This window comes from Ammospiza nelsoni, chromosome 22 (assembly GCF_027579445.1).
Source record: "Ammospiza nelsoni isolate bAmmNel1 chromosome 22, bAmmNel1.pri, whole genome shotgun sequence".
In the NCBI taxonomy this organism is placed as follows: Eukaryota; Metazoa; Chordata; class Aves; order Passeriformes; family Passerellidae; genus Ammospiza; species Ammospiza nelsoni.
In genome coordinates, this window is record NC_080654.1 from 1,942,754 (window position 1) to 1,968,257 (window position 25,504).

Consider the following 25,504-nt stretch of genomic DNA (forward strand, 5'->3'; position numbering starts at 1 on the left):
TGCTTTCATCTGGCACTTCAGAATGCAAACCCCCACAAAAATAATAAAAAACCCAGAACAAACCAAATAACACAAAACCAACAAAAAAGCCCGAACAAACCCATCCACCGTAAATAGCTGCTGCTATTCAGAAAAAAAAACCACCAAAAAACATAAAAACAAAAAAAGAAGAAATAAAAAATTAAAATTAACCTTTTATTTCAGAAAATTAAACCTTGCAAAACCCAAATTCAGCAAGGCACTTCCACATTCCAAGTCCCAAATTGCAAGCACTGTCTCAGAGGAACAGGGCATTTCTGTCTCCTCCAAAACTGCTCCAGAATATGAATAATTCACCACAAAAGTTCAACTTCAGTGCTCAAATCCCCCAACATGCCAGAGGTTGTTACCACCAGTAACACAACACAACACCTCCTGAAAGGCACCAAAATGCAAATTATGCAGAATCCATCAGCTCTTCTTGCAAGGCTCCATTTTCCAAGGAGTCATCCCTCCCTCTGCTGAACAAGGAGTTGAAAATCAACTTTTTGGATAGTTCAGCACCTTCTCAAAACAGCAGCCTGCCAAGGAGACAATGCAAAGACCATGCAATAAATAAACAGCTCTGGTGGGCTCAGTGTCCCCTCCTGCACAAATTCCAGCTGCCTGCATGGCAGCCACAACCCCATGCTGCCAAATACTCACATTTCCTGATGCTAATCCCATGACCTACATTTAAAAAAAGCATCATCCTGATGTAATATTTAAGCACAAAAAGCTGGACTCTAACAGGTCATTTCATTAATCCTTTCTAAATGCATCTGGAAGCCATGTGCATTATTAAAAAAAATCATTTTAATATTCTAGGTACAGCAGAAAATTTCTGTAAAAAACTAAAAGAACTGATATTACAAGTTTAACAGAGGCCTAAAGGCAAATGCTTAAAATAGCACTTTTTAAAAAGAAGGTCTTAAGAGATCTTTGAAGTAGTTCACTAATATTAATACCTCTTGGGACTTTAGTGACCCAAGCCCAAACATTTCCTAACTACATCTCTTCTGTCTTCCTCTCAAAGAAATTCCCATTTAAGAGCATTTTTACACTTCCTGATAAGAAGCAGGCATGGGAAGTTAACTTATTTTATGAACAAACATTACTGGTATTTAGTGTCAGTTTTCAACAAAGTTGTATTTATTAAATCATTATAAACCAATATTCTAGATTTTATTCCAATTTATCTCCATGCAGTTAGGCCTTCTGAAGAGCAATACATTTGCAGAAAACCTCAATTTTATCCAACTATTCAGTGATGTTTTTACTGTCTTCTTTCCTGATTTTACCATTTAAAAAGAATGTAAAAAATCCAAAACCAGAGTAAAAACTTAAAATCTGCTTATGCATCAATTTCTGCTTATGCATCAATTTCTAGCTACATTTATCAAAAAAAGTCACTGAAAATTGTCACTTCCTAAAGTATCCCTTTATCCAAACCCAGTTTTGCTGTCACACACTCCCAGACATCTCCCTTCAGACTGACAAACAAAACACATGCAGCACTGAAGGAGAATAAATTACTATTAATTAACCAACAGAGAAATGACTAAGCATTTATTACTAGATGCTTCCATCTGCAGAGCCTCACAGCACCTGAACATTGTTTCTTCCTTCAGCTGCCATTTCTCACTGCTTCCTTCAGCTCTTTCATCATGAACCTCCACTTTTTACTGCTGCTTTCACTTCATTTGCAAAGGCACCAGAATCTGTGTTTACCTAAGCAGGGCAGAGCACATGCAGCACAGGAATATTGCAGTCCTGCTTCAATAATTAATAGCCAAAGTAAGACTGCAATATTCCTGTGATATTACCAAGCAATGCCATGGGATCAGGGTATTATCTTTTGATATGATGTGTGATTTCTCATGTCTATCAGCTGGATCTATAGGTTTGGGGTAGGTCACAATCCAAGCTACACACAGAACATTTTCTGCTAGAAGCCAGAAATGGAAGCACACAGCTGGAGGAGGAGTTCACAGTGTCCCAGGGTGACAGAACCATTACACAGCAAATAAAAATACTTTACATGCCTGAATTCATAGAGTTGTTTCTTTTTAATGGAAGTCAGCATTAAAATCATGTTTATTCAGGTATCAAACCAAGTTTTTAATCCACACTTTAAGAACATGCTTATAGTAAATTGCAATCCTATTAAGAAATGTAATTCTTGAGAATTCCCCTTAAGTATCCAAATATTGTCTTTTAAAAGTCACTTCTGAGTAAGCCAATTTTCAAGTAGCCTTCAGTTCATTTTCTGTGATTTAGAAATGCTCAAAGTCCTCACAAAGACTGATGGATTTCTCTAGCAGGATGATGTTCTGCTCACTTCTCCCCAGACATTTCCCAGGAGGGGCTGAGGAGAGCCCAGCATGGATCACACTGCACTGAATCCCCAATAAATGAATGGGGAGATGCAAAACGTGGCAGAGGCACCTCCTGCTCCCAAAATCCTGAAGATTACAATGAAATCCATCAAGTGGATCAGCTGCCCTGGCAGGGATTAAAGTGTAAGGCAACAAGTGGGTTCCAAAAGCCTGCATGGGATTTCTCTCAGCTCTGCCTGCCAACACATCTGGCTTGGAATGATCTTCACCCTGTTAAAAATCATGGGCTGGTTCAGATATTGCCATCAGTGACATCAGCAGGTACACTGAGATCTTCACTACAGTATTTATTACATTGGAGGAGGAAATGGGTTATGTGATCACTTATTTACAACACCAAAAAAAAAAAAAAAAAACCAGAAACAAGTATCGAGGAATAGACATGAAAAATACTAACACAAAAAATAAACCAGTAACATTCTGTGCCTGCATAAGCACAGGAAATCAGCAGAAATCCCCATTATTGTATTTGGTATTTCCATACATTTTAGCTCTGCTATTTTATCAACAGGAGCTGAATCATCCATTTTGTTCTGCATGTGCCAGCTAATAAAGAGTCAACTGAGTCAAGGGAGAATCAACTGCTTCCTGTCTACACCCTTTTAAAAAACACAACCAACTTCCAGAAAGCCACACTCAGCTACCCTGCTTCTACATCCTTCCAAGTAAATCCATTTAAAAACAAGGATGAAGGGTGAACCAAACTGCCACATCTCTACTCTTGATCTGAGGGAGACATTTCCAGGTGCAGAGAGATCCTTTATGGCCAGCCTTGCCTCTGAGCAGCATTTCCCTGATGTGCTGAGCAGCTCCCAGGCTGCCATGTCTCAGTGCACCAGGGCCCTCAGACAATAATGAGGGGCACTAATGAGAACCACATTGTGTTTCCAGGAGCAGCAAGGCAGTCCGTGTTCTACCAAACCCCAATTGTGCTTCTCCAAACGGATCAAGAGCTGCACCCAAAATGCTTTTTGCTGTCAGCATCAAATCCTGAGAGAGCACTTCAGATTCCAGGGATTCTTCCTCCTGCTCTGCCTTAGAAGCACTCAGAGAAAGCAAGCAAGCTCCCACTGTATTAAGCTTTTATGAAGTAAAAATAATAAGGAGAAAAATGCAAGAGAAGCAAGAAAAGTGAGCCCATCTTGGAGGCAGGCTGGACCTGAGTTGATAACTACCTCCTCACCACAGCTGCTGTCACATCTGCCCCAACAAAAATAGGGGAGTTAAGACATTGGAACAAACCATCTGCTCCTTTGTGCCTCTGCTACACAGACTGTACAAAGCCTCAGAGATCAGCTAAAAGCAAAATATTCATTCTTTACAACCATGGAAAAGATCTTTATCCAAGCCCTAGCTAAAAACCAGAATACATTCAATTCACTGAAATAAGAATTTAGTGTTCAAACAGCACAGTGATCTTCAGTAAGAGATTAACAGAGCACTGTTAGAATAGTTTAGCTATACCATGAGAAACAGCTGCTTCCCAGCACAGTCTGAAGAGAAGCAGCATTTCAGTGGACCTTAAAAATCAACAAAATATATTATATGCATATAACAGACAAAAGATACTCAGCAGAGATTAAAATATGGCATTTCTCACATCTTTTCACCCAAAACACACTGAGCAATACTTCCTTCTCCAGGCCCAAAATCAACATGCCCCATCTTTAATCAGTGTGCAAGCAGCTCCATTTGTTTGGAGAGCAATGATTTATGCTCATTGATTTCTCCCAATTCTGCATTTTGCTACGAACTGTTTGTACAAAATAAGGTACAGGAGAACAAGAAAAGCAAGGCTGAGCCTGAAAAGTCGAGTAACACAGGAGACCTTGAATGCATCAGACTGAGAAGTGCAGTTTGGGAACACACTAGGCAGCAGTGCTGATAGGAGAGCACAGCCCAGGGCCAGGATCACAGCAGAAAGCACAAAGGTACAGCAGGAAATACTCAATTCACCCTTGGACACTCCTCTTCCCAAGGGATCTGCTCTAACTCTCTGAAAACTTCTGCTGTTAATCTTTAAATATCAATTGCATTCCTGGAGATGGTATCTATCTTGTTAGGTGATTAAAATATAGAGGAAAATATGATAAATAGGAAAAAAAGTAGGTAACACCAGGGAATTAACTGAGAACAACAAAACTGAAAACATCAGAAGATAATCCCACCTATTTAATGGAAAAAAAATACCTGCAAAGTAGTGCCAAAGCAGCAGCCAGGTTGGGTGGTTGAGCCCTGGAGCTGCTGGGGTTCTGCTCTGGCATTCAGCCCCCCTGGAGGAGCACTGGGTGCTTTTCTGGAGCTGCTGGGGTTCTGCTCTGACATTCAGCCCCTCTGGAGGAGCACTGGGTGCTTGCCTGGAGCTGCTCAGGCTCTCCCTGCCTCCCCTCTGGACGAGCACTGGCTGCTCCCACCCAGAGCCTCTGTCCCTGAGCCAGCCCTGCTCAAGCTCCCCCACCCCAGAGCAGCAGAGGCACTCAGGAGAAACCACAGCACTTCCTGCAAAGCTGAACTTCAGAACTTCCTGAAACTCAGCTGCTGCCCATGGTTAGGAGGAGAAAGGAAGAACTGGAAGTCAAACCAACCAATTTGATTTCAGTGTCCAAGATATTTGAGCTTCCACATACAGAAACCCACTTCCTCAGCAGCTGAGGCGCTTTTTGAAGACTCCACTACTTTGTGAAGATTTCAATTCATTAATAAATGGTTCCTGCCGAGTTTTATTTTCTGTGAGTACTCCCCAGCACTGCCACAAGGAACTTGCCCAGTGAGTGTGCAGGCAGTGGGCAGATAAGCTCTGCCAGCTGCAGAGAATGCAGCTCTGGGTAATGCAGCACAATGCAGTGCCAGGAGCATCAGGAGCCTGCCCTGATCTTTGTCCAGCACCACCTTTGTTACACACACAGCCTGACTCCAGAGCTGCCATGCAGGGAATGTGCCACAGCAATATCAAACATCTGCTCAGCAAAGCTCCTCAACCAGGACAGATCAGCTTCTTTCAACATTTCAGCAGACTATCACATTCACTTTGTTTTTCTAGACTAACAGAGAAAATTACCACACCAACCTCCCAACATATTTGTGAAAAACAACAAAACCCCTCAGAGTTTTGGGAAGCAAAATGATAAAATGCAAGAGGACCATGAACAGATTTCCTCTCAGCATCTTGAGGCAGTGTAGGCCTGCTCTGTTCAGCTCTGTTGTGTCACTACATTTTGTTTCCAGTAAATAAGTTTTGTATTATGCAGTTATAACTATTTTTTTAGATTTTAGATATTGAAGCCTAAGTTTACTTTTTTATTTTGAGATTCAAGCATTGCTACATTCAACACATACCTTGAACCACTTGGTGTTAACCAACACGTATCAGCTCCAATGTAATTTAAATCAAGTTAAACACGACACAACTTCACACATATGACTAAACCAGACTTTCTGCAATGGCTTTCACCACCAAGATCTTACAGGAAAATATCAGTATTGCACATATTTCAAACTAAGAAGTAAGTTCAAGGACTTGTGATCAGTGCTGTTGACAGAGTGAACATTTCTGCCTGGCCTTACAAATTTTACTACTGAAGATAACCAAGCATTGACTTTAAAGATCTCTGCATCAACAAAAAAAGGCAAATTTCTACCATCTTCTGCATGGCTTTAACCTTGGAGCTTTGACCCACCTCCTACCCCTCATTTGTTTTGGTAAATCTCTTAAATACCTACAGAACTCCAAACAGTGGGACTGAACACAAAGTGGTTTGTGTGATATGAGAGATTGAATTTCTCCAGTTCCCCACAGATTACAGAAGGGCAGCAGCACCCCAAGCCTGCACATCTGGACAGGACATGAGATCTCCAACAACATCTGTAAGCTCAACATCCTGCCCAGGCACCCTCAGGAAAAGAAATCTGGGAAAATATCCCATGTTAGCACAGATGTGCCAGTGAGAAAGCCCTTCCAGTACAGAACACCCCATTAATACTGGCCATGTGTATTTCTGTAGCAATTCAAGTTAAACTCCAATTTTGAGGCTCACAATTAAAGATTCTTCTGTCAGATCACTGTTGGAAATTTTAATGTTTCACAAAAATACAACAAAACCCACTCAGCTTGTCAAATAATTCATGGTTCTGCAAGTAATTTTAGATAACCTCTATTTATTGACAGATTTTAGTAAATCCTGAAATGGCAGGATAAACACAGAGCACGTGTGCCTGAGAGGACTTTTAAGATGGTTCCCTACCCCTAACCCAAGCCAGGAAAAAAGCCAGAAATGCAGTAAAAAATGGAGATGTACAGAAGGAACAGCTCACCTGTAACAGCTCAGCAGAAACTCTTTTTCTTTAAGAAAGAAAATAACAGACCATCAGAAGGTTACTGTAACAACACAAGGCATCCCTTCCTGTCAGCGAGGCCAACACCCACAGCTGCCTCCCTCAAAGTCACATAAAAGCCTTGAAATTCCTCCTTTATTCCCTCATCCCCAAACCAGTTTGATTTTCTAATGAGGATGAGCCAAATCAGCACTGATATCTGAACTGATAAAATATTCCCTAAACCTACTTTCACACACAGCATAGATGGAACTCTGAGTTTCCAGAGAAGTATTTTGGTTTTATTTTTTTTTCCCTCTTTGCTGGGGGAAAAAAAAAAGAACAAGCTTAAAATAGTGACAAAAATCTATACATAGCTTTGAATATAGGACCACGTTACATAAAGCTACAAAAATTATCTAATCTATCTAATTACAGATAATTAATATTTTCTTTTTTTGGGGAGTGCTGGCAGGCATTACTGCAGTTTTCAAGAAGACATCAAAAATATTCTCATCTGAAAAAAACATCATAAACATAACTGGCATGAAATTGTAGGCAAACCTTCTTCAGATCAAGGTAGGAACAGAGAGAAAAAAAATATTTAAGTATACACAATTAAAATAATCCTTATAACATCTAGAATGTTATAGAACAGAAGACTAAACAGAAAACCTTTAGAAATTGCAGTGATTTGACAAGCTGATATTCTACCTCCTCCAATTAATAAACTTCTTTTTAATGAAGCAGTTTCAGGCAAACTACTTACAGAAATGAATTCCATTTCCCATTAAAATGGCAACTAGGTTTTTAATCAGCCTCTTTGCCTTTACTGCATTAAATGCTACTAATTTTTCCCTCACCAAGTTCTAAATGTGATCTGTGAAAAGAACTCTGAGATTCAGCCTGTCTTTACCACCCTCAATGACAGAGCCACCTCACAGCTTTGTCTCCTTTAAGCTCCCTCAGATCACCTTCCTCAGGCCTTCAGCCTCATTTCCACTCATCCACTGTCAGGATTCCAAAACAGATCAAATTTTAACCCTTCGGTCCCATCACATGCAGAAATAACTGCAGGTCTTCCCTTCATGACAAAAATACATTGTTTTCAATAATTTTTAATTACCACGGAATATCTGATAAAGGGAACATATTCATAAACCCAAAATTTATGACTGTGTTCCCTTTATGAATATGTTTTCCAGGTCTTCAAAATGTCTGCAACACTTTCCAAAGGATTCCAATTTAAAACCTGCTGGAGTTACTTTATTGGATTTTAACAAGATTTAAATCCAGCAATATCTCAACATTTGCTTTTTAACTGCTTTCTCAAGCCCTCATTGCCCAAACACCAATAACCAGGTCAATGTGCAACACCTAGATATATCTTTATTTTCTTCCACTTTAAGCCAGCACTAAAAATCCTGCAGAGAATTTACAATTTATTATTTCCATGGCTCCTTACAAATTACACTTCTGTACGTCCCCCAAAAAAGTATTTTTTTGGCTAACACATAAAAAAAAAAAAATTCCCATGTAGGCATTTAATTGCAGCACCCCCAGTAAAAGTGAGAGTAAGATATTCATAGCAGGAGACACATCTTGGCTGCTTCCAGATGGCACCAGAATATTGTCAGTACTCCCTGGCTGGGTTCAAGACAGAAAATTCCTGCATTTCTAAGAATATACTGGACTAAAGAAACATCACCCCCTGAAACCAGCACACCCAGCCAGAAATATTCCATTGTATTTCAAGAGATTAACAAATCATATTCCACATCACTCCAATAAATGCAGTATGAACAAGTATTAATACATTAATTCATTTGTAGTTAATACAAATGAATACTCTTACAAGATATTAATTGCAAAGAACTCATTTTAGAAGGTCAGCTGTTAAAAAAAGAGGCCAAGAAGATCTGATTTTTATGCTTACAAAATTATTTTTAAGTGTGCATTTCTAACCATCTCCTTTCTCTCTACTCAGAAATCCTCTACTATTTTAATAAAAATGCAATATTCTGCCTAAAAACCCATCTTGGAGTGCCCATATTTGCTACTAGGAAGCTTTGCACAGTAATTTACATTGATTATTTTGGCATCTCGAGTGAAGGTACTGCTCATAGCCAGCTCCAGGCTTTTAAAAACCTCTTAATGTTCTGCTCAACTACCAGTTGGCTCAAGGATCTATGGATTCTGCATATATTTGTTTGGTGAAAAACAAATCCACACTCCCAGAATCCCCAGCACACCGGACACCCTGGGAAGAAACAATAACTGGAGACACTATGTTAAATAGAAACATGGGGGCTTGGGGGTATTTTTGTTTTTTATCATGACCTTGGCTAATGCTACTTCCAACTTTATCAGTGGGGAGAAAAAAACCATTTTGAATGGAATATGTATTCTTTTCATTTTCAGTCTGCACATCAAGCAACCAAGAGACTCCCTTCAAAAAATGTCCATTTTATCTTCAGTCACACGCTTAAGAAACATTTCATTAATGCAAGCAAGCTACTTTCAAGGTTATATTTTTTTTTTGGCCATATAACCAGTAAAATTCTGTATTTAAAAGACCCCACCTAAAATTCTGTATAAAAAAAGACCCCATCTAAAATTCTGTATAAAAAAGACCCCACCTAAAATTCTGTATAAAAAAAAGACCCCATTTAAAATTCTGTATTTAAAAGACCCCATTTAAAATTCTGTAGTAAAAAAGACCCCACCTAAAATTCTGTATAAAAAAAAGACCCCACCTAAAATTCTGTATAAAAAAAAGACCCCATCTAAAATTCTGTAGTAAAAAAGACCCCATCTAAAATTCTGTATAAAAAAAAAGACTCCATCTAAAATTCTGTAGTAAAAAAGACCCCACCTAAAATTCTGTATAAAAAAAGACCCCATCTAAAATTCTGTATTTAAAAGACCCCATTTAAAATTCTGTAGTAAAAAAGACCCCATCTAAAATTCTGTATAAAAAAAAGACCCCACCTAAAATTCTGTATTAAAAAAAGACCCCACCTAAAATTCTGTATAAAAAAAGACCCCACCTAAAATTCTGTATTAAAAAAAGACCCCATTTAAAATTCTGTATTTAAAAGACCCCATCTAAAATTCAGTATTAAAAAAAGACCCCATCTAAAGTTCAGTATTAAAAAAAACCCACCTAAAATTCTGTATAAAAAAAAGACCCCATCTAAAATTCTGTATTAAAAAAAACCCACCTAAAATTCTGTATAAAAAAAGACCCCATCTAGAATTCTGCCATGACCACAGGCATTAGAGACTCCAAGGCCAACTCACCTCAGGGTAATTCAACACCTGGAATGGCCAATTTCCAATTTCCCATTTCCATTTCTCATTTCACCCTGCTCACACAAAGCAACACTAAATGCAATTGCTGAGACAATACGGTGTGCCATATGGCCAAAACTGGATATTAAAATTGAGAATATCAATTACCAATCCACTAATGCTGAGAGCCAAAATCCATGGACAGTAAGAATTTAATCCAATTCAGTGCCTAGAACACGAGCTGAGCCCAGAGAGGAGGAGACAAATCTACTGCTGCTCTCACAGAGAGTAACAACTCCCATTTTTTATTGCAGGAACTACAAAGCCAGCTGAACGTCCCCAACCACAGCTCCAGGCCTGGTAGGAATCTACAAAAACAACAAAAGTTTCAGATGAATTGGCATCTGGTTGCACAGGGATTGAGAAATCCTAACTCAGTTACTATTTAAGAAGAAGCAGTTTGGTTGTTTTCCACATGAGCAAATGGAAGCACCAGGAAGTTACACAGGGCAGCCAACATCTTGCTTCATTCCAGGAAAAGGCATCCTACAAACACAATATCTATTGCCACTAGAATTAAAGGGCCTTGGAATTGCATAAATTGAAGGGTTTTCTTATTCTAAGTGAATTAGCTGAATGATTCAAGTTTTAAAATTTTTAATAGCTGTGGAAGATTTCTTTTGGGATGATATTAAGAATAATGCTGCACAAAATTCTATCCACTCCCTGATTGTACAGAACTTCACTGATTACTTACACAAGAATTCCCATTAAGTCCAAATCCAGCATCTCCACGTTTCCACGAGGCACAGAGGTGATTTAAGAAACTGTTCTGCTAAGATTTCCTGTGGAATTTTAATTTACCATGTTGTCAAAGATTTCATGCTAGGATGCCTGCTACGTACTGACTTAGCAGCTGCAAGGACTCAACAAGGATAAATGTAATTTATCTTACCCAAACCAGAATCTCACTTCACTCTGCTCTTTCTGATCCTGTACTAAAGAGCTAAAGTAGTTATAACAAAAAAAAAATTAGTAATTTAAGGTTTAACAGGACATTAACTTCAATGGAACTAACAGTTTATTAGACAGTATTCTTAATTTAAAAAAAAAGGTTCATGAAACACCACAGAAATAAAATGCACTCAGCTAATTTCAGCTTTTTTTTTTTTTAATTAAGAAAAAGACCAGCACTGCAAGCCTCAACTGAAAAGCTCTGCTGTTCCCAGCTTCCTTCTGCATGAGCTACAGCTGGGTTACTCCAATAAACTAACAAACAACTGATTATACATTAAGTAATAGATAAACAGTAGTAGAATGTTTGATAATATCAAAGGTTTGGAGGTCACTTGAATACAGGAGACATAACAAGCATTTCTTATTTTTCTTGCTGGGAAGTGTATTGTTTTAAGCCTGACTCCAGTATATCAAATATTAACCAAGCTATTTTATTTAGGCTACCAAAGTTAAGGTGTTTGGCACTGAAATATCACAGGAGCTACAAATGAGAAGTCCATTTTTCTCAAAAGATACTAAAAAATAACGTAAAAGGCTTTAGAAATTTGCAGTGTTATTTTGAAACCGAGTACCCAGAGCTGTTTTAACACCCCCCAGCCTTTCTTATTCGTGTCCATTAAAAGAACAGTTATCCAGAGGATGGCAGTAATTCTGGGTCAGCCTGAAACCCTCCACAAATCGGGAGGTTCTGAAGCAGGCAGGAGCCTCCTGTGGCACAGACAGACACCTGTGTGCACAGGCTCTGATCTGAGATCACCTGGCAGCAGAGCCACGGCCCAGCAGCCTTTGTGTACCTGTGCTCTGCCTTAAAAACTGCTTTTTAGCAACAGGCTTCACAAAAGCCAGGGACATTTTGGTGGCGTTAAGCAGGCACTGCAAGGTAAAAACGAAAATTGTGTCACCCCTTTATTCAGTTAAGAGCCTATGTGAACATTTCAATAAAACTATTTACTCCTCCCACCTAGTTCCTATCTGGAGGAGCTCACAAAAATTAAGAAAAAAAAAAAAAAACCCACAGATTTCTCACAGCAAATCTTCCAAACGCTCCTCCTCCCCCCACCCCAGAAGAGAAGAAAGCAAAGAGAATGAGAAAGTAAATCTAAAACACAATTACGAAATAAGATCTAGTTTGGCAAAGCTGGGCTGAGGAGGAGTTGAAAAATGAGAGCTGCCTTGCTGCAAACGCCATCTTGTTGCAGCTACTGGGCCCAGGCACAGAGAGATCCATTCATTCAGAGCAGAAAGAAAATCAAACAGACACCCTGGCTAATCTGCAGCCACCAAAACAACCACACTATTATCACCCCTTCTCCTTGTCCCCTCCTCAAGCACAAGGGACAGAAATAAACTCTGATCTATCACATCTGGGGACGGATTTAGCTATTAACATATTATCTTCATTTCCTCACACGTATTTCCCATACACACCGACAGCATTTTGTCTTGATTCACATCCTCGTGTCCAGATCAGCTCAAAATATGGGATAAATGTCTCACGATTAGGTGCAGATACCCTACAGCAGCAAAACGTTTAATTTTTCAGTCTTAAATCGCCTCCCCAAGTTGAGCCAACTATTCTCAAAAGCTGTTTCAATAATCACTTAAGCCTTACATTTACAGTGCTTTCCTCCTATTTCCTCCTGTGGAGACAATACATAATAACGTGGCAGTCGGCACATCCTAGAAAGGATGCCTGCTTTAAAACGAGTCCCAGCCATGACTTTGTCAGGGAATAATGAAATATCACATTCGTTAAAATTTCAGTTCATCCTCAGGAATGATAAATTGACATCTTACAACAACCTCTACATCATTCTGATTTTCTTCTGGACAAGATTTTTTGGTTAATAAAACGCTTTATATCTCTTTCATATTTACATGCAAGGCTTTACACATCCTCATCCCCTACAAAGCTGTAGGATTAAAAACCCTACACGTTCAATATCCCTTGGATGGATCAAAAAAAAATAACGCTGAAATCCTTTCGATAAAAAGCTCGGAATTGAAACAATATTTTAAACAACATTTCCAAGGAGAAAACTCCATCTTCCTATTGTAGCAAACACCCTCCATGATCTTCGTTATCGCTGCTACGGGCACACAAAAATATGCAGCACCGTAATACATGGGGGAACGAATATAACAAATATGCGGTTTGAATCCATGCTCGGTTCCGGTTCTGACGAGAACAAAACCTTCCCTACCCCTCCCTCGCCCAGCACACCCAGCATGAGCCCCATCTGCGAGCCCTCGGCTGCCCGGGGGTGCTGCAAGCAGCCTTACCCTGTTTGTCTCACCCCCGGCTCCTCTTAATCAGTTTTCCACCATTACAGCAGCCACACCATTGCTTTTTTTTTTTTTTTTTTTTTTTTTTTTTCCTCCTTCCCCTTGAATTTCTCTCCAGATATTCCCTCTGCCGGCTGGATCGCTCTGGAACTCGCCTTTTGTGGCTTAAGGCAAGACCCCCGAACCGTCTAGCAGGGACCACTACAGCGTAATTATAATTAAAAATGGAACCCCGCAAGATCCGAGGTCTCCTCCCTTTTCGCCTGGAAGCCTTCGAGAGGGAATCAGTCCCACCCCCACCTTTTTCCCCTCCTCCTCCAGCTACAAACACACTTCTTTTTTAGGGGAAGCTGGAGCCCCGAGGAGGTGGGAAGCGCGGGGGAGGGGGGCTATTTCCAACCCCGCCATACCGGGGGTCGCCGAGAACGGGGGCGATGAGAAGGAGGAGGCGGCCCGGGGGGCCCCCGGTGCGGCGGCGGAAGGGGAGGACAAGGGAGGAAAGGAGAGGGAAAGGAGAAGTGCGGCAGGAGGAGGAAGCGCGGGGGAGGGGAAGGAGCGGGGCTGAGGGGGAGCCGAGGGAAGATGGCCCCGGGGTGGGGCCGGCCGGGGCTCGGCGGGCGGGAAACGCGTTCTGAGGGACCCCCGCCCTCCCCGCACCCCTCACACGGTTACCTGCCCTCCCGGCCGCTGCTCATGAACCGGGCCGGTCCGTCCGCCGCCCGCGGTCCTGCCCGCGTCCCGCCGGCCTGGGGAGGGAAGGGGGGCGGAGGAGGAGGAGGAGGCGGCGGAGGAGGAGCGGGGGAGCCGCCCGCGATGCGCCCGGCGGGTCCCGGGGAAGGCGGCAGAGCCGAGCGGGAAGGAGGGATCCGCGGGGGAGGGGGTGTCGCTGGGTCTCGACTCCTCCTCAGCCCGCTCAGCTCCCCGCAGCCATCGGGCAGCGGCAGCCTGGGCGCGGCGAACCTCCCTCCTTCCCCTCCTCCCTCCGCCCCGCCCGTGCTGCCCGCCCGGGAAACCCCGGCTCGGCTCCCACCCCGCCCCGGCCCGCCGCCCCGCGCGGCCCCGCCGCTCCCCGCCGCCCCTCACCGGAGGCTCCGCCGCCCCGGCCGCCGCGAGCCTCACCGGAGGCTCCGCCGCCTCCACCGGGCACCCGCCCAGCGCGGCCGGGAGGGAGGGCGGGCGGTGCGCGCGGCCGGGAGCCTCGCGGTGCGCGCTCCCGCGCGGGCAACGCCCTTCGGCCCCTTACGCTGGCGGCGGCCGCGCGCTTCCCGCCTCCCGCCCGCGCGCCCGCGCGCTCCCTCCCCTCAGCGAACAAAGGGCGAGGGCGGGCGGGGGGATTGCGGCCGCTCCGCCGGCCCTGCAGGCCGAAAACAAGTCAGAAAGAGCCGCATGGGAACAAAAAGGCACGAAACTGAAGCCACAAATGGTGTTTAAGCTCAGGGCTGGGAGAGGCAGAGCCTCCACACCGCGTTAAATGGGAGTGCTCCGGGCTGCCGAGCGGGAAAGGGCGGGAGAGGCCACAGGCCTTAAAATGCTGCTCACAAGAGGCTGGCAGGCGATAAATATCTAAATATCATCGTGTGAGGAGAGACTGCGGGAGCTGGGCCTGGTTAGTCTGGGAAGACTGAGGAGGGATCTCATTAATGAATAAAAATATCTCCGAGGGGTGTCAGGGGATGGTGCCAGGCTCCTCGGCGGTGCCAGCCACAGGATGCGGAGCAATGGCTGTGAACTAAACCAGAAGTTCCCCCTCGGCATGAGGAAGAGTTTCTTCCCATGAGGGTGGCAGCGAGCAGCTGTGTGTGGAGTGTCCCTTTCTGGAGCCATCCCAAACATATTTTGACACTATTCCTGTTTCATCTGCTCCAGGTCACCCCACTTCAGCCAGGGTGATCTCCAGAGAACCCCTCCAACCCTCACAAATCTGTGATCCTGTGATCTTTCCCTCAGAAACTTGACAAACAGCAATTCTGTAGCTTAGAACTTCTTTTTTCCAGCTTTGTTTATAAAGGTACTCACACAGCCAAAGTTTCCAGAGCATTCTTTTCATGTTCTCCTCACAGCATCCATCACTGCTCTGGAAGGGTTTGCATGAAAGAGAAAGTAGGAAAAAATAATAAGGGAGCATAAAATTTGCAATTTCTGTCTTGCAGATGGGACCTCACATAAACCAGGCAGGAGACATGTCACCAAAATGGAATCATTTCCCACCAGAACTCATACTGAAACCCTAATTAATATTGAGAAGTAAGTAGAGATACACTATTGTGTCACTTTTCCTCTTATCACAGCTCTAAATCTGAGGTTTTTCCCAAATATTTGTTTATGCCTTGCTAAAAGGTGAGGTTACTTGGCAACCAAAATAGGTTTGTAGTAAAAGTAAAACAACCCACAGCATTATAGTAAATTTTCAATTAAAACCTATCCAGCATGAATACACTGTATTAAAATAAACAAAAGACCCCACAACACACAAAAAGCCGACAAACACAACAAAAAACAACCAAAAAAAGGTTCATGATGTCAATATTTCTTCTGCAAACTCTTCCCCCAGTAGATTCTTACTTCCCCAGAATTTAAAGCAGTGTTCCTTCTGTCATGCCTTCTGCAGGGAGGTGTGGTTACCTCTAGTAAAAGAAAGAACAGGTTTGCCATTTAAATGTAGGAAAGTGGATTGGCTATTATTCAGTTTGTCTGTTATGAAAAACTATTAGGTCCTGGTGTGGTTAAGCCTTTGATTTATAATGATCAAATGTTTGATTTTATATAACTTCTATGATGCACTAAAGCTTTAATTCATCACCTTGTGATTTACAAATAACAAAATAAGAAATTTACTGAAATTAAAATAAATTATTCTTGAATTACTGTCCCAAATTACTCATATTCTTTCCAGTAACCATGGGGAAATTTCTGTTCCACCCCTTCAATGTGGACAGGAATGTTAAAATCTGTGGAACCACATGGATGCAGATGGGGATGTCAATGTTCCTGAGGCCAGCATCCCCATCTGGAAAATACTGATTAAATCTGAGTGCTCCAGAAACACCACAAGTTTATTAGATACTTGCAAAGTTGCCTACAGATTTCAAAAGCAGTTAAACACAATATTTTAGTCATTAAATCTAAGTGAGATTTATAGTAGGCAAATTGCACTTTGGTTTTTTAAAATTTTTTTAGTTAGAGATTACTTTTAGGCTTAGCAGAGATTAAAATATCCATTTATGTGGAAAACAATGACCACTCAATACATTAGGCAAAAAAGGTACCATACATAAAAGGTTAAAAAAAAAAGGTTCTTGTTTTACAAAGGAAAAATTCTCAGTCTTAGGAGATTTTGTGGAAATTTTTCAGCTAGCACTGGATGATACCAAGAAAAATCTGTATAATGAACAAAAATAACATTCTGAGATTGATAGCAAATAGTAAATCACATTTTGCTTCTTTGAGAAAATAGCTGCATTGAGATTTTGTTATTGGACTAGAACAGTTGCAGTGTGAATTAATTATATCATAAATTACATAATTATAACTGATATCATTTTAAACTAATGCATGTTTTATTCCCATTGCACACTCTTATCACACAGATCCTGCTTTTCCTCCTCAGGTTTCTCTTCCATGCTTTTACCAGTGGTGCAATTCTAATAACTAAACATGGTTTGGGTTTTTTAAAATAAAATACACATTCAGATCTTCTAAGAATCTCTGGGGTTTTTTCCCAACATTCTAATTTTTATGCATTCTAATTTTTAAAACCTGGAGGTTTTATAATCTGAGCAATCCCACATTGCTGTGTGCAACAAGGTGGTTTATTCTGCTGTCCTCATGTGATCCTGTGCTGGAAGCTGCTGCACAGGCATTATCTTTAATTTCTAAATTTATTTCTCATTTTTAATCCTAATTTTTCACACAGATCCATGAACTGCCATAGTTTGCACTGTTCAGTGGATGAATGTGCAAATCACCAGAATTAAGTGGACTTACAGATATAAGTTTATCTCTTTCTATACACTGCAAAAATATTGTTTAAAAATTTCACTGAAAACATCTGTGAATACTTGAAGATCTGGTATGGATAATTAATAAAACAAATTTTAATGTTTTTTGATTAGTCCATTTTGAAGTTACAGTTCTGGTCCTGGGTTAGAGCTACAGAAAACCTCTGTAGAAAGGTTGCTCCACAGTTCTCCATTGCAAAATTTCTTGCACCTTTTTCTCAATCAGCTGACATTAACCCCTTTGTAGGGAGCATCCTGAGTTAGGTGAAGCTTTGGGCAGTTCCTCTTCTCAAAGCAATTAATTTTTGCACACAAATACCATTGTTATAATCAAAATTTACATGTTGTTATTGTATTATTGTTATGGTAAATCAAGATGCCCCTGTGCTCTGACAGAATAACTGTCACCAAATAGTGGAAAGGTACAAATTTTGCTTTCTACAAAAAGGTGGAAAATCAACACTTAACAAAATTGCAAAGCTCCTCAGATGGTATAAGGATACTGCTGAAGTAATAAATAATTGTGTTTTGCCTCCTTTCTTTGTTACCTCAGGTAAGTGTTTTTAATAGACTGACTCAAAACCCCACCTCGTTCCAGAACCTCACCATTCCCATTCCATAACACTTTGTGTGCCTGTGTGTCCTGGGGTGGCTGCAGAGCATTCTGTGAGCCCTGGACAGAGCCAAGGACACACTCACGTGATTGTCAATTAGTTTGAAGTTCTCCATTTGGTCCCTAAAGAAAAGCAGAACTCTCATTTCTCCTGACATTGCACCAAAATTAAAGGAAGCTTATACAATGTCTAAACTTCAGCTGTGCTTCAACCCTGAGTATTCAGAACTCTTTTTTTTTAAACTATTGTTTTATTTTTTAAAACCTAATTCAGAGCAGTTCCAACCTGCTGTTATTTGCCACTTCTTTAACAATTGGATGACAATCATCACTGCTACCTTCTGAGGAAGGACCCAGGTAGCAGAATATCAAGATCATTCATTAGAGAAAATAAATAAGTAAAAGCAAACTGAATAGAAATCCTCAGTGGGGCCAGGCAGAGCAAAAAGTAGGAGTAGCTCAGTCTCCTTAGTTACATTCTGCATTCTCACAGTTTCTTTCAGTTTCCCTATTATTATGGAACAAAAGAGTTATTTTAAACACTTCTGAGAACATGGCATAAAATTAGCAAAACTGTGTTAGTCTGCAGAGAGTATAATTGACAAGGTTTTAAGGTAAGGAGAGCTGGTTTGGGAGTCTGTGTCAAACAGCAAAGTCCATACTCTGAGTTTATAACTGATCCAGCCATGGAATTCCTGAATTCCAGTCCTGGTGAGGGTTATGTGTGAGATGGGTCAAGGACAGTTAATTCAGAATTGCTGAGAGACTTTGGAAGTCACTTCAAAATCCTCTGGAAAAATCCATTGCTGTGTAGGGGAAGGAGCAGAGTTGTGAAGGGCCAGAGCTGTCCTGGGTGTGTTCCTGGGATGTTACAATGTTATAATCACATCTCTTATATGATTGTCTGGGAATATTTTGTCCTCAACAGAGGCAGAATTGGAGCAGGACACACTGGGCTCCCTGTCCTTAAAAAGGCATTATCTCTAGTTCTGTTTTCTCACAAATTCTAATCTGGTTTTCTCACAAATTGTGGCTGGAGGTGCTTTCATTTCCAGGGAGAAACCTTGCTCCTATTCCTTTGTGACCCATTTAAAAAGCATCAGTGCCACAGGTACCTGTCACTTCAACAATAATACAAATTTATTCCTGGTTCCTATGTTTGGCAGAACTTGTAGCATTTTCCAGAGCCAAAAAATACAAATACTGTTGTCTTAGACACAGGAAGCTGATGCAGAGGGATGTGAAATTCTTTACCACCAGCACCCAGCACTTTATGGAAAGAAAGGAGATGAAATGTTGGGGTTGCTTGAACCTGGATCTGCTGATCCTCACAGTCAGCACCTGATTTTATACTGTGATACAATCCTACAGTGACACAAATAGAGAATTTTGTAATCTCTGTGGATACTTGTTCAACAAAACACAAAACTTCTCTGCTGGGACTGCTCTGTTCTGAACTCTTTTTTCATATTCCAACTTAGAAGCATAAACAGGTGTCTCAAGGTTGGTCTGAGCATGTTTATGCACTTACCAAATGCCAATTCTCCTTTTTTTCATTCTATTTAAACAAATCCATCTTCAGAGAGCCAAAAGAATAGCTTTGAGTGGTTTTTTCTTAGAATCAGAAATGTATCAGAGCTCTTTTCCATTTGCTGGGGATTATTCTGGTTTTCCTTTGTACTCAGGTATTTATTGTGAGTTTACATTTTTGCTGTACCTTTAAACTTGCAAGCTGTACCTTGGCTTTTAAAAGTCCTTTGTTGCTCTTGGAAAAGAATATAATAGCAACAAAGGGAATTGTAATAATCATCTTAGAAATCAGATTCTGCATTGTGTGTTTACAGAATCTATAAACACACCCAACTAATTGCACACATGGTCTTCCTTTAAGTAGGTAACACTTGGGTTGTGTGAGGGCTGATCAAGCAGTTTGAGTAAAAACTTAAATCCTCACATTTCCCCATTTAAATCCTCATATTTTTCCATTTAAATCCTCACATTTCTCCATTTAAATCCTCACATTTCTCCATTTAAATCCTCACATTTCCCCATTTAAATCCTCACATTTCCCCATTTAAAGGGACTTTCCTCAAGGGGTTCATTGAGCAGCAAACAGAAAAACATCTGGGACCCAGGAGATGCTGAGAGTTTACAATCCACATTGAGAATTCAGCCTGGCTACTGAACTTTCCATGGTGTCAGACACAGCAGATTTGTGGTGAAGGTTGAAATACCTTCAAAGACAAGAAGGAATTTGCTCACCTTGCTGTGTGTCAGACTCCATGGAGCTTCCATCCCATCCTTCCATCCCTGGAGGAGCAGAGTGGGAAAGGGGCACAGCTGTGTGTCCTTAGGAAGCTGCTCCAACCATTCCTGCTCTCTCCAGGAGCCTGACCTGCAGCTGAAGGAGAACTTCAGTGCTGCTGCAAGATTCCAGAATCCAGAAAACAAAAATGCAGCTGTAAAACAAAAATATTCATGGTCAGGGGACTTCACCAGTGGCCTTGGAGAATCCCTGTGAAGTCAAACAAAGCCTCATTGCCATGAGAAGGTTGGAGAGTTCAGTGAGCATTAATTGAATTGCAATAGGTAATAAAATGAGTAGGTTCAATGATGGTTGCATCCCATACTCCAAAATTAAGTAATTATTTGGGAAAAAAGCAAAACACAGTTCAGTTGCTGGTCAAAATGAAAGAACTTGCAGCCAAGTTCTACTCATGTCCTTTGAGTGAGGGGCTGGGCTGGTTTATAAATGTACAAAAAGAGAATTTTCCTGTGACCTGTGGGATCTGTCACAGTAAATATCCCAAATCTCAAACCATTTGTCAGCAATTCTGTGAAACCCTTCTTTGGGAGAATCTGCTACAGAGAACATGCTTAAAATTCATGTTTCAAATCAGCAAAACTAAAATTTATACATAAATTGTGACATCTCTCTATCACTGCTCAGGAGAACTGACAAAGTACAAACAGCCAACACAGTTGGATTTTCAGAGGCTGAATGAATGAAGGTTTTAGTAAATAAACAGCACATGAAATTTAGTTTTTATACAAAGACAATTACTTATAGTGGAAAAAAAAATAAGCCCCTCTACATGTATAGTTTTGCTTAGTCAAGCCAAAATATTTATTGAAGAAATAATTTTGATGGGAAATATTTTTATAAACCTTAAAACACAAACAAGTCTGGACTAAGAAGTTGCAAAGAGTCCAGAAATACATTAAAAAATAGATACTCAAAGTAACATAAACCACCCCCTTTCCCTAATGATAGCATTATCATGAACAAGGAAGAAAACCCATAAAAACCCAGTGTTCTCTAAAAACCTTTAACTTTTCACTCACTGAACAATCCAGTGTCAGACCTGGAATAAAACCTACTTGTAGGTGATTATTGTGTGTTGAGAGGTGATGCTTGATTAAAGACATTTCCACTCAAGAACTGTCACAGCTGGAAATCAGCTCTTCCATTTCTGCTGCTGTTGTGCCAATCCCATAACACACAAAGGCCTTTGGGCTTCTGTGATTTCTGCCACACTGCTGCCAGTAGGGATTTGCAGCAGAATTTTTATTTTATTTATTTATTTTGTAAATTTTGCATTTGCAGCAGAAAATCTGGATTTCAGGTTAGGAGTCCAGGACTGCAAGTAACTTAAATTCCCCACTTACCTCAGCTTGGGAACATCCTAGAAAAGACCCAGCATTATCAATGTACTATTCAGCATTAACTGAAATAGGCAAAAAGACAATTTTGAGTAAATGGACTTACAGCAGGATTTCAGATCTCTTAGATTACTTAGAGTACTTCAAAGAATAGTTTTGTTTCCTTTGAATTTAATATTTAAAAAGAATTGCATGGTTTCAAGTCTTCACATTTCCACCTTTTATTTATTTTTCCCCTATGGATTATAGGCTACCATGATAGCATACCTACAAATATTTAATTTGTTAGGGATTCCAAAAAAAACCCTTAGAGAAAAAACAAACCATGAAAAACAGTTCATCTCAGTACCACCTTCCAGTATTAGAAATATAATACCCAAATGTACTTCTTACTATTTAAAACATGTTTAGAGTTCCATTTATTTTTATGATCAGATGAGTCAATCTCGATTTTTTCTTCTCCCTATAGTTCCATATTGGGGTTTAAATCCTTGTAACAAATGTAATAGGAATAAAGATGAATGACATTTTCAGTACTTTTAATAAAACCTCTTTCCACTGCCAGAATTAATGTTGGAGTCAAAGCTGAAAGCACTCTGTGGTTTCCTGATATGCAGCAGTCAGCAGAAATGCATCCAGAGGCATCATCCCCCTTTGGCATTTGTAACTGATGCTACTCCTATTTATTATTTATTAATCTCTCACTTTGAGGGACTGAAACCCAAGGACTCTTTTCTGTTTGCTGGGATGAAAATGCAGGTGAGTTGTGGGGTTTAACCCCTTCTGCTGCCCAGGCTGCAAACTTCACATCAGCTTCCAGGTGTGATGCTGGTCACATTTTTCCTGGTTTAGTTTGAGGCTCAAACTGGGCAGTTGAACTGCCTGACCCTTGGCCTGAAGTCTAGCAGGCTGTTTTTGAAGGACACCTAGAGCCTAGATAAAAATCTAGAAAGTGAAATTAGCCTGTTATAATTTGTGATAATTTAGGCATTGACTGATCCAAACCTCCTTTTCCACAGATTTTCTTACTTTGTAATTGGAGCAAAGTGACATGATGGCTGAATTTCTGCCTTTGGTTGATGCTCAGTGTCACCAGCAGGAGTTTGGCTGTGGAGATGGTTTCAGTGGCACTGGGAGTGTCACCCTTGTGGGTGATGTTTGCTGAGGGACTGGGTGCAGCCTCACGTGCAGGTACCAAACCCAGCTCAGCCATTGAGGATATTTTGGGATTGTGCTGTCACCCAGAGCCACTGGGCTGCGCTGCCTGCCCTGAGCCCTTGGGCTGGAGGTGTTGGCCATAAACTCCAACCCTGCACTCCTGAGAGTTTGAACAGGCCAGGCCAGAGCGAGTCCCTGCTGTTCTGCATGTAAGGGGGTGGAGGAAGGAAATCTGGAGAGGAAGCTGAACTTCCTGTGCCAGAGATTTTCTACTGGAGCCTTCCCTGAATTCAAGAATGTGCAGCCACAGCTTTAGATGTGAATCACTCAAACTCGGACACGCAGATTTGAAGAAAGACCCTTCCACATCCACACCTGTGGTTTGGGGCTCATAAAGAACAATCTGACTGATTTTTGGACCTGACATTGCCTCTTCCATCCCCCGCCCCATCTCCAGATGGATGAGAAACTCCTTTTATTTTAGTTTCGTTTCTCTGAATGCTGGTTCAGACTCAGAGGAGCCAGTTTGGGTGTCAGGATTAACCACAGGTCCGTGGGGAAATGGCTGCACAGAGTTACCAAGGAGCCAAAAGGAGCAGGCCTGATGACAAAAACGGGAGGGGGCAGAAGAAGGGCTGTGTGTGACAGCCATCGGTTGTTTAGACACGTGTACACACTTGCACTTTCATGATCTATAATTATAAATGGATGAAGAAGTCACCAAACTAATTCCATAGATGCTCTAATTATCCTGATTTTGTTGTGCTAATTGCATTAATGTGTGTTACCTGGTATAATCAACATTGATTAAATCTTGGAGATTTTGGGGTGTAGGTTTTGTACCTAAATTGTGGGATATGTTGGGAAATCAAGAGGTAGGAATCAATGAGAAACTTTGAATTTTCATGACAGTGATTCTGTCACAGCACTGAGCAGTGGGTTTGCAGCATCTCTAGCTACAATTCCCTTCAGATTTTTCATCAATAACCATTGTGATTAAAACCTGGGGGAGCAAGGCCAAGCTCTGATGAAACATGGTTTTGTTGTTGGCGACAATGTGATAAACTAGAGAAAGGAAGGGAAATCTCTCTTCCTTCTCTGGCCTGGAGAAGCATTATTCCTTGTGTTCCTTTTTTTGAATCCAGGCAATTTCCTGTGCTGCTAAAGCTTGGGCTCCCGAAGGAGGGGCATTTCTGTAGCACCCTCCACCCCAAAGCAGGAGCAAGGTTGCATTTATTTCCCTGTTCCAGCAGCTCATCCATTATTTTCTGATTAAACAGTTGGTGCAGAGCAGAGAGGGGAGATTTGTCTTGCTGTGATTTCACCTTGGCTCTCCCTTCCCGTGGGGCCACACTGGGGTGGCCGTGTGGGGTGGCCTCTGAGGTGTCACAGCTGTGGTGTCACAGCCTCCCTCCCTGCTGTGGGAGGTGGTGCCATGGCAGTGCCAGCCCTGCTGTCCCCTGTGCCCAGGTGGCACCGCCGCCAGTCAGGGCAGAGACACAGGGACAGGGACAGGGACAGCACCCACGGGTGCTTCACACTCTGCTGTCTACAGCTCCTCATTGCACAGGCAGGAGAAACCCCTCAAACATCACACTGGCATCCAGGGGAAACTCCTGGGTGATTTGGACAAGCTGGAGAGAAGATGGAGTTAAATATTTGGATGATTAAGGCATCCAAGCTGACGTGTGAGGGGAGGATGAGCAAGCTGGGAGTCTTTGGCCTCAGGATGAGGTGGTGCAGGGGGGATCTATAAATGTGTACAAACACCTGGGGGAAAGGACAGAGAACACACAGGCAGACTTTTCTCCCTGGGCACCAGCTTGCAGGGTAAGAAGCAATAGGAATAATCCCAAATCCAGGAAATTCCACTCCAACAGTCCAAAATTCTCAATTTTCACTGTGAGGGGGGTCAGAGAGTAGAACAGGTTGCCCAGAGGAGCAGTGAGTTCTGCATCCTTGGGGAATTCAGAGCCACAGTGGGCAGGGCCCAGGGAGCAGCAGGGCTGGACCAGGGGATGTCCAAAGGTCCCTTCCAGCCTCTGATCCTGGAATTATTTACCCATGGAAAACAGAGGCAGACACATTGAAACCTGTCGAGATGCCCAGGATATCTGTGGAGTCTGTCCCACTCCAGGATGTTTCTTGATTCAGAGATACCCCTACTCCTTATCACCGTTTTTTTCCTCATTATTACAGTAGAAAATAACCCAACATACCCTTTTTTATTTCCCAGATGCCCAAGCCATTTGAATTTCCGTGTTTTACAGCAGGTACTGTGGGAAAGTCTATATGCGAAATAAGTAAGGAATAAAAGCACAGCCCGGTTTTCCCCCCAAATAATCGCCCTCAATGTAATTGCTGTGTGTGTTGGCCTTGCAGCCTGCCCAGCCGACCTTCCCCGGGCCGCTCCGGCTCACTTCCCCCATCTGCTGGGAGCAGCGGCGCAGGCGAGGGCGGAGGAAACTCCAAACACACACGGAGTGGTTATTTGGGTTATTTTTATGGCCGTCTGCTTTGGCGGCTGATCACAGCTCCATTGCCTCCAGGTGACTTTTGTGAGGGCACAGCAGCTTCTCCCAGCGCGGCCCGGGCTGCCACAGCTCTGGGAGGGTTTGGGGACAGAAACCTTTCCAGCCCCGCGAGCTGAGCAAACCTTGCCTCTCCCCCGGTTAGGAATGTTGGGATGAGGCTCCTGAAGTCCAGGGGCTCTTTCTAAATCTCACCCTTTGCCCGAGTTTCTGCTC

The 25,504-nt window shown here is 41.9% G+C and overlaps 1 protein-coding gene across 7 annotated transcripts in view; it reads right to left on the minus strand.

Moving 5' to 3' along the window:
- The window catches only part of GNB1 (G protein subunit beta 1), a 39,528-nt gene extending 24,986 nt beyond the window's left edge, over positions 1 to 14,542 (minus strand). For 2 of the 7 annotated variants that reach the window (XM_059487690.1, XM_059487686.1), the window contains exon 1: positions 13,998 to 14,302. The gene's annotated coding sequence lies outside the window, so the exon portion shown is untranslated. Of the gene's footprint in view, positions 1 to 13,322; positions 13,519 to 13,997; positions 14,303 to 14,408 lie in introns of those variants that run through there. The other 5 variants (XM_059487688.1, XM_059487691.1, XM_059487689.1 and 2 more) reach the window with 5 other exon arrangements.
- Positions 14,543 to 25,504: the final 10,962 nt, after the last annotated feature.